This window comes from Eurypyga helias, unplaced genomic scaffold (assembly GCF_000690775.1).
Source record: "Eurypyga helias isolate BGI_N326 unplaced genomic scaffold, ASM69077v1 scaffold7028, whole genome shotgun sequence".
Lineage (NCBI taxonomy): Eukaryota > Metazoa > Chordata > Aves > Eurypygiformes > Eurypygidae > Eurypyga > Eurypyga helias.
Window position 1 is genome coordinate 49,302 of NW_010268858.1, and position 7,749 is coordinate 57,050.

A 7,749-nucleotide genomic window follows, 5' to 3' on the forward strand; every position below is an offset into this window, starting at 1 on the left:
GCCTCATCAAAAACAGCTCTATATTTTTCCCTAATAGAAACGGAGAAATACAATTTTTATGCCATCAAATATGGTTGAAACTTGATTTTGTTCTGCTGCAGCAGGTGGAGGAGAAAAAATAAAAATTATAAATGAGAAGGGCATCCAGTGTGTTTCTGAGTACCTAGTGAAAATTGGTGTAGATTCAGGTGAGTTACAAGGGTTTAAAAGCACACTGTGGAGACACACATGGGACTTTACCTGCCTTGCCCACATATAGCAGTGCACGTGTGCACATACATACACGCACTGAAACATCTGCAGAACAGATGGTCTCCGAGTATTCTGCCCAGAGAAGCTGTGGATGCCCCACCCCTGGAAGTGTCCAAGGCCAGGCTGGATGAGGCTTTGAGCAACCTGGTCTAGTGGAAGGTGTCCCTGCCCATGGCAGGGGGGTTGGAACGGGATGGTCTTTAAGGTCCCTTCCAACCCAAACCAGTCTGTGATTCTATGATTCCTGTTTGGCTCCTGCAGGCACATAAAAATGTTTAATTTCTGTAGATAGCTGGAATAGCATTTGTGGCAGCATTGGTGAATACAGAGAGATGTTGCCTGGTTGTGCGTGGCTGGAGTCTTCGTTTGGCGAAGGCAAGCTTTTCCTTGGTCTGTAAAACAGTGATCCAATGTTTTTAGCACTGTCTTTAGCATAATGTTAAAAGTGGCAGAAGAAGTTAGTAAAACTAAGGGTGAAAGATTTCCGAGAAGGGAATAACTTTTCTACCTGTGCTCTGATCAACTTTACCATGTCCCTGGTGAATCGCTCTGAAGTACAGGTGTCACTGCCAGTGGTATCGGCACCTACCATGCTCACAGTCCTGGATGAGAGCACGTTGTCCCCTTGAAGAAATGTATCTGAAAACCACAAAGCACAGATTTGTTATTTTTTCTACCTACCAGTTAATGTAACACCATTACTATTGTCGCTAACACCTAAACCCGTGTTGTAAAAGTGGAGAATGCTAGGGGAAATACACACTTTGAGTATGTTCCTTTTTTTCCTCCTTTCAGTCAAATGTAGTTTGAATTAAGACTAAAAATTGTGTACATTAATCATCAAATTATACTATCTGAATTAGGAGCTATGTTTCATTAGGGAGTTTGTTTATTTAAGAACGGAGGGCCCAGACTAAGACAGAAATTGCATTACTTTGCCATCTGGCTAAATGCCATAACTCTGAAGGTCAGATCCCTTCTGTGACTTAGTGAATGCTTTGTTCACCGTAGTTTTAATTAACTCATTGGATGGAATATCCTCAGGTTGTCACCTTAGGAGGCTGTTGTGCAAACCAAAGATCAGGCTTTGATCTCCCTATAGATCTGGCTACAGTATCTTGTGAGTCAGTCTAAATTCTTCTCTATTGGGATGTGTTTGAGAGAGGGTCTTTGCTGTGATGTATCATGGCTGTCTTGCCTGTCATTGAACAGGTCTTTAATTCATGCATGATTTTTATCTTCTTTTAACTGTTCTAGTTTTTCTCTCATCTTCTGAACAGCCAAATTAGATTTTGGGGTTTAGTTCCAGAGACGTGCACTGAGTAATCCATTGCTTGATTTTCAGTAACTGAGGACAGACACATCTCTCTTGTTCCAGACAGTTATTTAAAAGCACCAGCACTTACTGGTTTTCGTTCTGGTTTGAGTTAAGCTCTAGACATGTCTTTAAATCTAATAGTCTATGGGATGTTGGACCCTCTGGTGGTGTGATATTCTTACCACATTGCTATGTCTGGACCTTGAACTATTGCAAATCCATGAATTTTCTTAAAATTTACCACGTCAGTCCTTCGGTTCTGCTCATAATATTTGCCTGACATACAGTTCAGATACTCAGCAGCCTTTGCTTAGCCTGTGTTGTGGTTGGGCTTTTTGTATCCTTTCAATTAAGATATTTAGTGTTTAATCACAGTAGGACATTGTTTGGTAATACTATATAATTAAATGGTGATGGTTGGTGAAGTGTATAATTAGGATTTCTGACAATTCATTGTGAATCTCTGGTCTGCTGTGAAGAAGAACAAAGCCGGAGAGAAAATGCTGGCTGGGTTATATAAATAAGTGAGAGATGATGGTTGGGCTGAAAATGAGGGTTCTTCCCTCCTTTAATGAAAGGGTTTGTGTACATTACATAGAATGAAGTATTTCTTAGTCTGAAAGCTTTCCAGAGATAATAGTGTTGGCCCTCTGAGGCTCTTTATTATGTCAGATGTGGGATTTGGATTTACGGGAAGCGGCCTCTGCCTCCAACAGACTCAGTCTCATGGAGGAGAATTTGCCTGGCCTCTCCTGCACGCAGAACTTGGGCTGTAACCTGCAGATCATCAAGGGTGGGGTTTTTCCAAGGTGTCCCAGAACAGGAAACCCCCCATTTCCACTGAAATATCCTGGGTTCTTAGGACAAAGTGTTCACCTCATGTCTGCCTCCAGCTTCAGGGGACGGAGGGACGCGTTGAGCCTTGCTGGCCACAGCACTGCCCCCCCGGCAGTGAGGGTGGCTCCTTAGGGGCAAGATTATGAAAAATCCTGTAGATGGTGGATTCTTTTATTGTCTTCTGTCCTTCAGACTTAAGGAATATCTGCTCCCCACTTTTCTTCTGTGTTTTTAGCAGTCTAGGAATATCCTGTTCTCCTAAAATCCAACCTGGAAGTCTCTCGTAATGATACAGCTGCACGAGATGGGCACCAGGGTGTAAAAGAAATCCCAGTGTGCAAAGCTCAGGATAAAATCAGAGGCACTGGCACCACTGGCCCTAGCAGGAATCACGCAGCTCTTTTGAGGCAAAAGTTCTCGGAACAGGCTTTTGAGGTGTGTTTTTTCCTCTCCAGAGGTTATTCATACAAGCTGTCTGCTGTGTAACAGGGCGATCGGGCTATTCAGGACACTGTAGAAACCTGTGAGGATGGAGTGGTTTGGGGTTGGTCCATTTATTTATTAATTTATGAAAAAAGAGGCACTGTGTCTCACAGCGTTTACATGAAATATAGAGTGGCTGTTTCAGCAACTGTCTTGCTGCCATGTTTCATGATTTTTCCACCTGGCCTAGGAAAACTGGCACAAGTTAAGTGAGTATATACCCACTGCTTAGATTTCAAGTTTTGCCGCTTTAATTGCTTCCTACTAAATAACCAGAAACCTTTTCAAAATAAGCGTAGCTTGCATTTATCCCTATTTGATTACAAAACCAGGAGCAAAACCAGTAAATTCCAGAACAAATGACTGCATTTTTGTGCTAAATATTTTTTCCAATGGCATTGTAAAAATCTGACAAAGAAGTTAAGCAGGCTGTTGCAATCTACCTGCCCACGAGCCAGCAGGGCACCAGCTGGGCAAGCAGGACCGTTGCCATTGCAGAGACAGGACTTGCAAAGACTGTGGATGTGGAAGGAAGACTGGCACTCACGTGCCACCCAGGGCCGAGCGGAGAGGAAATCATGACAAGAGCAAGGAGTGAAGACAGGGGTGGCAGTGGACACAATTCAGTAGTATCACCACTGTTTTACAATGTACAGTAAAGGGTCTTTGCTTGGTCAAGAGCTCTTCCCCACAAAACCCTGAGGATGGATGTGCACACATGAGGGAGCTGTGGCGTGAGGAATGGCTCAGGTTGAATGATCAGCAGCACGGCTCTCCCAAACCAGGCACTTCACCACTGCAACCCCAGGGCTCGGCGCTCCCCTGCAGACCAGTTGTGTTTGCTCGTTTAGCCACACTTACCCTCAAGAAGGGTTGTCCAGAGGCAGAGAGGGGCTGGGGCACAGTGCAGTGGCTAGAGGCATGGCTGCTCGGAGAAGCCTCAGTGCATGCTATGCTTCCCATGGCAGCAGCGGCTGCTAAATGCTCATCCAACAACTTGGGAATGGTATGAACATTTATGCATTAACTAGGTAAAACGTAGGGTATCTGTTTACACCTAGCTCAGCTTACAGCCTTTATAGTGTAAAACCCAACTGAAGGAAGGAGATTTACCTCAAAATAATGATTAAAAAAGCATAAACCAGTCTCGGTTTTTGCCATTTACAAGTATTATCAAGAACTCTTGCTTTCTGAGGTAGGTTAGTCATATGGAGCCATTGAATCATCATTTTTGCTGACTGTAACGAAACCATTGATGAAGGATCATGGGAATAGTTTTCATGAAGGGTAGATTAATAATCTATAACACCACACAGAAGAGAAGACAAAAATCTCACTTCGAATTTTGTGGCTGGATGGGTCCAGTAATCTCAAAGCTGTACAAAGTTGGCAAAGATGCGTCTGCTTTTGATTGGCCTGTGCTAACGTAATAGGCTGGTTTTGTGTCAGTACAAAAGCTTCTCTGTAAAAAACATATACACCCAGATATTTTTGTATATATTTGAACATAAATATGTGTGTATGTATGTACGTATATAGGAAAATGCCTATATGCCCGCATTTTAAAATCCTCTCTATCCTAAGAGACAGACTCAATTTCCTAATGCCTAGTCATGCATATTTGTAAAAACCTACAACCTTGCACTTGAGTGCCTGAATTTAAGCACTTACAGCCAGCTTTTTCAAGGCATTTCGTTATTTAAACCTAGAGATGGGTTCCTCATGCGATCATCTACTTTTGCTAGTGAGATAAGCACCCACTGGGAGCTTGCTACAACTCCTCATGGAGAAGTACCTCTCAGTATTTGATCCCTACCTACATGCTGAATCACAGAATGGTTTGGGTTGGAAGGGACCTTAAAGATCATCTAGTTCCAACCCCCCTGCCATGGGGGGTTAGGGTTACCTGCCGATGGCAGGGGTTTGGAACTAGATGTACGTAGTTTGCTCAGGCCCCTTTAAATAAAGCCATTAGACCTGCTGCTCATTGGTTTTGAAAACATTAGCTTTGAGAAATTTATCATTTTCATGCAAACTAGGCTTGCAGTCTTCCTTCTGAAATTCAAGGGACGTTATCTTTTTGCGATGAATTGCACTGGGGAAAACCCCTCCTAACTAATGATGTATTTTCATTTCCTGCACCATATTTCTTCAATCACCTTATCAGTACATTCCTTGCCAAGGGTTACGAAAGGAACCTTGCATCTTTGTCAAAATTGATCTCCTAGCAGAAATATTATGAGGCCACCTAAGATCCTGCAGCGAGAGCCAAGAAAAGGATGCAGAGGCAAATAACTCTAAAAGAATTATTCAGAAAAAAAAAAAAGTGTGTGCATATCCTATTTGAGTGTTCAAAGATGTGCTCCTGAAGCATAATACAGTTGAGGAGTCGGGCATTTTGTAAGGTGGTTATTCCATGTCAAAGAGCGAAGCTATTTAATCTCCCATTAAACAACACAGAACAACAACAAAAAAAAAACCAATAAAAAAAAAACTAAGCTCCTCCCCCTGCAAAACCTCTGCTTATCTGGAGCCCAAAAGGAATCTGCAGATGTATACCCCCTGCGTGAGAACAAAGTCTTCAGTCACTGGAATGTAATGCTATAAAAACAAATACTACAAAGCCTGGTAACAGGGGGATGTCTCACTTGCATATTTTTTTGTGACCATCTTGCTTTGCAGAGAAGGGGGTCCCCAAAGCATGTGAGCCAGCAGGATCCCTTTGTACTAGGTCGCTGTCTGTTTGGCCAGATGTCTTCCCAACAGTGAGATAGAAAAACCAGAGCTCTTATTAAAATAAGTCAGGGAAAGGCATGGAAAAAAGCATGTGTCCAGCGAAACGGGGCACATTGTGTCCCATCTGATATTTATTAAACGTTGATCAAACCATCAGTGAGAAATGCACATCATGCGGAAGTGACCCTGGCTCCCTGGGTTTGGAAGTTAGTGACAAATGTCTGGGAGCAGACCAACGTTGAAAACACGTGTACAGGACACTGAGAGGAGCGTGCTGCCCTAGGAGCAACAATAACAAACGGGGACGAGCCGAGAACCCCCTTTTGCAGGTTTGACATATGGTCTGTTGACAGAATGGGCCTTTCCTTGTACATATACTCTACAGCCTTCTAGATGAGGTTACACATCTACTGTAAGAGCACTGCATTTTATGTAAGCCATGAAAGCAAGCAGTTGAGTGGGTAAAAATGGGGAGGGAAATTTTGTCAAACTAAAGCTCAAGCATGGTCTCCTTCAAGCCTTGACTCAGCTTTTGTGATAAACCTGTATAATTTTATATGTGCAATCACAATGAGCATTTGAAATCACCTCCCATCTGTTGGTGCTTGATGTTTTGGCTACCAGAGCACCCTTTCCATAACAACAGGGTCCTCACGGCACGGACTAAATGCATCTTCTGTAACAGAACAAGTTTATTTGGGCTTGGTCCTTAAATAGGGTAGTGGGGAAGAGCAACAGGGCAGATTGAAGCCAGGCGCCATGCTCGGGGAGGTTGTGGAGCCCAGATTACAGTATAATTCATCCCTGTGCAGAGGGGTGCATTCCTGGCTTTTACCTTTCCTCATAGCCTGGATTATTTAACTGCGCAGAAAATCGTCAGAATGAGTCTTCCCAAACTTTTCTTCAAGGTACCTCTTTCTTTAGTAATTTTTATATGTTTAGCAAACTGGAAAGTCAGCTGTTGCTAACAGCAGAGTTAGGAACTATGTATTTTCACTGAAGAGTAAATTTAATAGCTCTGAAAGACTTTACTGTGTCCATCTCTAGGCAAAGGAAAACAAAAGAACATGTTAAAGCTCCCTGGCTTTTTACTCCAGTCCTGGACCTGGGGCACATTAGATGAGAGTATCGGGGGTCCGATGGCAGTCAGATGCAGTTTTAAACTGACAGGCAAAAAGCACCAGCAGGCAATGCAGCGCACATTTCCAGCCCAGCTTAGTTAATGGAATCTCTCCTGCCTGTATGATCACTTTAGTACACTGTGTTTACGTTATTGATACCAACAGGGCTGGACTGTTAAAGGATGGAAAGGTCTGGCTTTTGTTGGGGTGCTGTTCTGATGTCAGTTTGAAATACTCTGAAAGTAAAAGTTCCGAAAAGCCAAAGTGCTGTTTTATTGACCCAGCGGTAGAGAGGACTGAGACAAGTGAAACAAGATCCTTAGGAAGCACTGGAGCATACATGATGCTAGATGCTGAACTGCAATACATCCAGTGACATCAGCGAAGTTTCAGCTCATTACACTACACAGGAAGCCGGAGTATGGTGACAGAAAGCAGGTCATGTCATAAAACGAGTAATCTTAATACGAGACTGTAATCAAGTGGAACTTTTCTGTGTGCAGTTGCTGTCAAAGGTTCTGTTTTTATTTCTGACTTTCTCTGTGCTTTGTACCTCTGCAGTCTATCAGTCTTCCCAGTTAGGGATCTGGTCCTGCTTTCATTACCATTAAAACAGGGAGGATCAAGCTTTTTCTTCTCTGTGTATTTAGAAGGTGAATGTGATGTGCTTTGTGCCCCAAGCTTCTCATGTTTCACGATATGCAGGATGTTCAAAGACTTGCAGGATCAGAATCTGGATTTAAAACCCTTTGGATGAGAGAGGAACCTTGCATTCACTGCACAGGGGCTCAGTGATCCCATTAGTACCAGCTAACAGCAGCAAAATGGGGTCCCAGACACTACCAGTTCCCACTGTGAAATAATTTCAGTCTCTGAATACCTATTGCAAACTTTTAGAAAACTGCACTTTCTCCCTCCAGCCTCTTCAGCAAGCAGAGCAAACTCCTTGAGATTGTCAACCAAACAAAGAAAGCCCGCTCACACATCAGGATCCACAAGCAA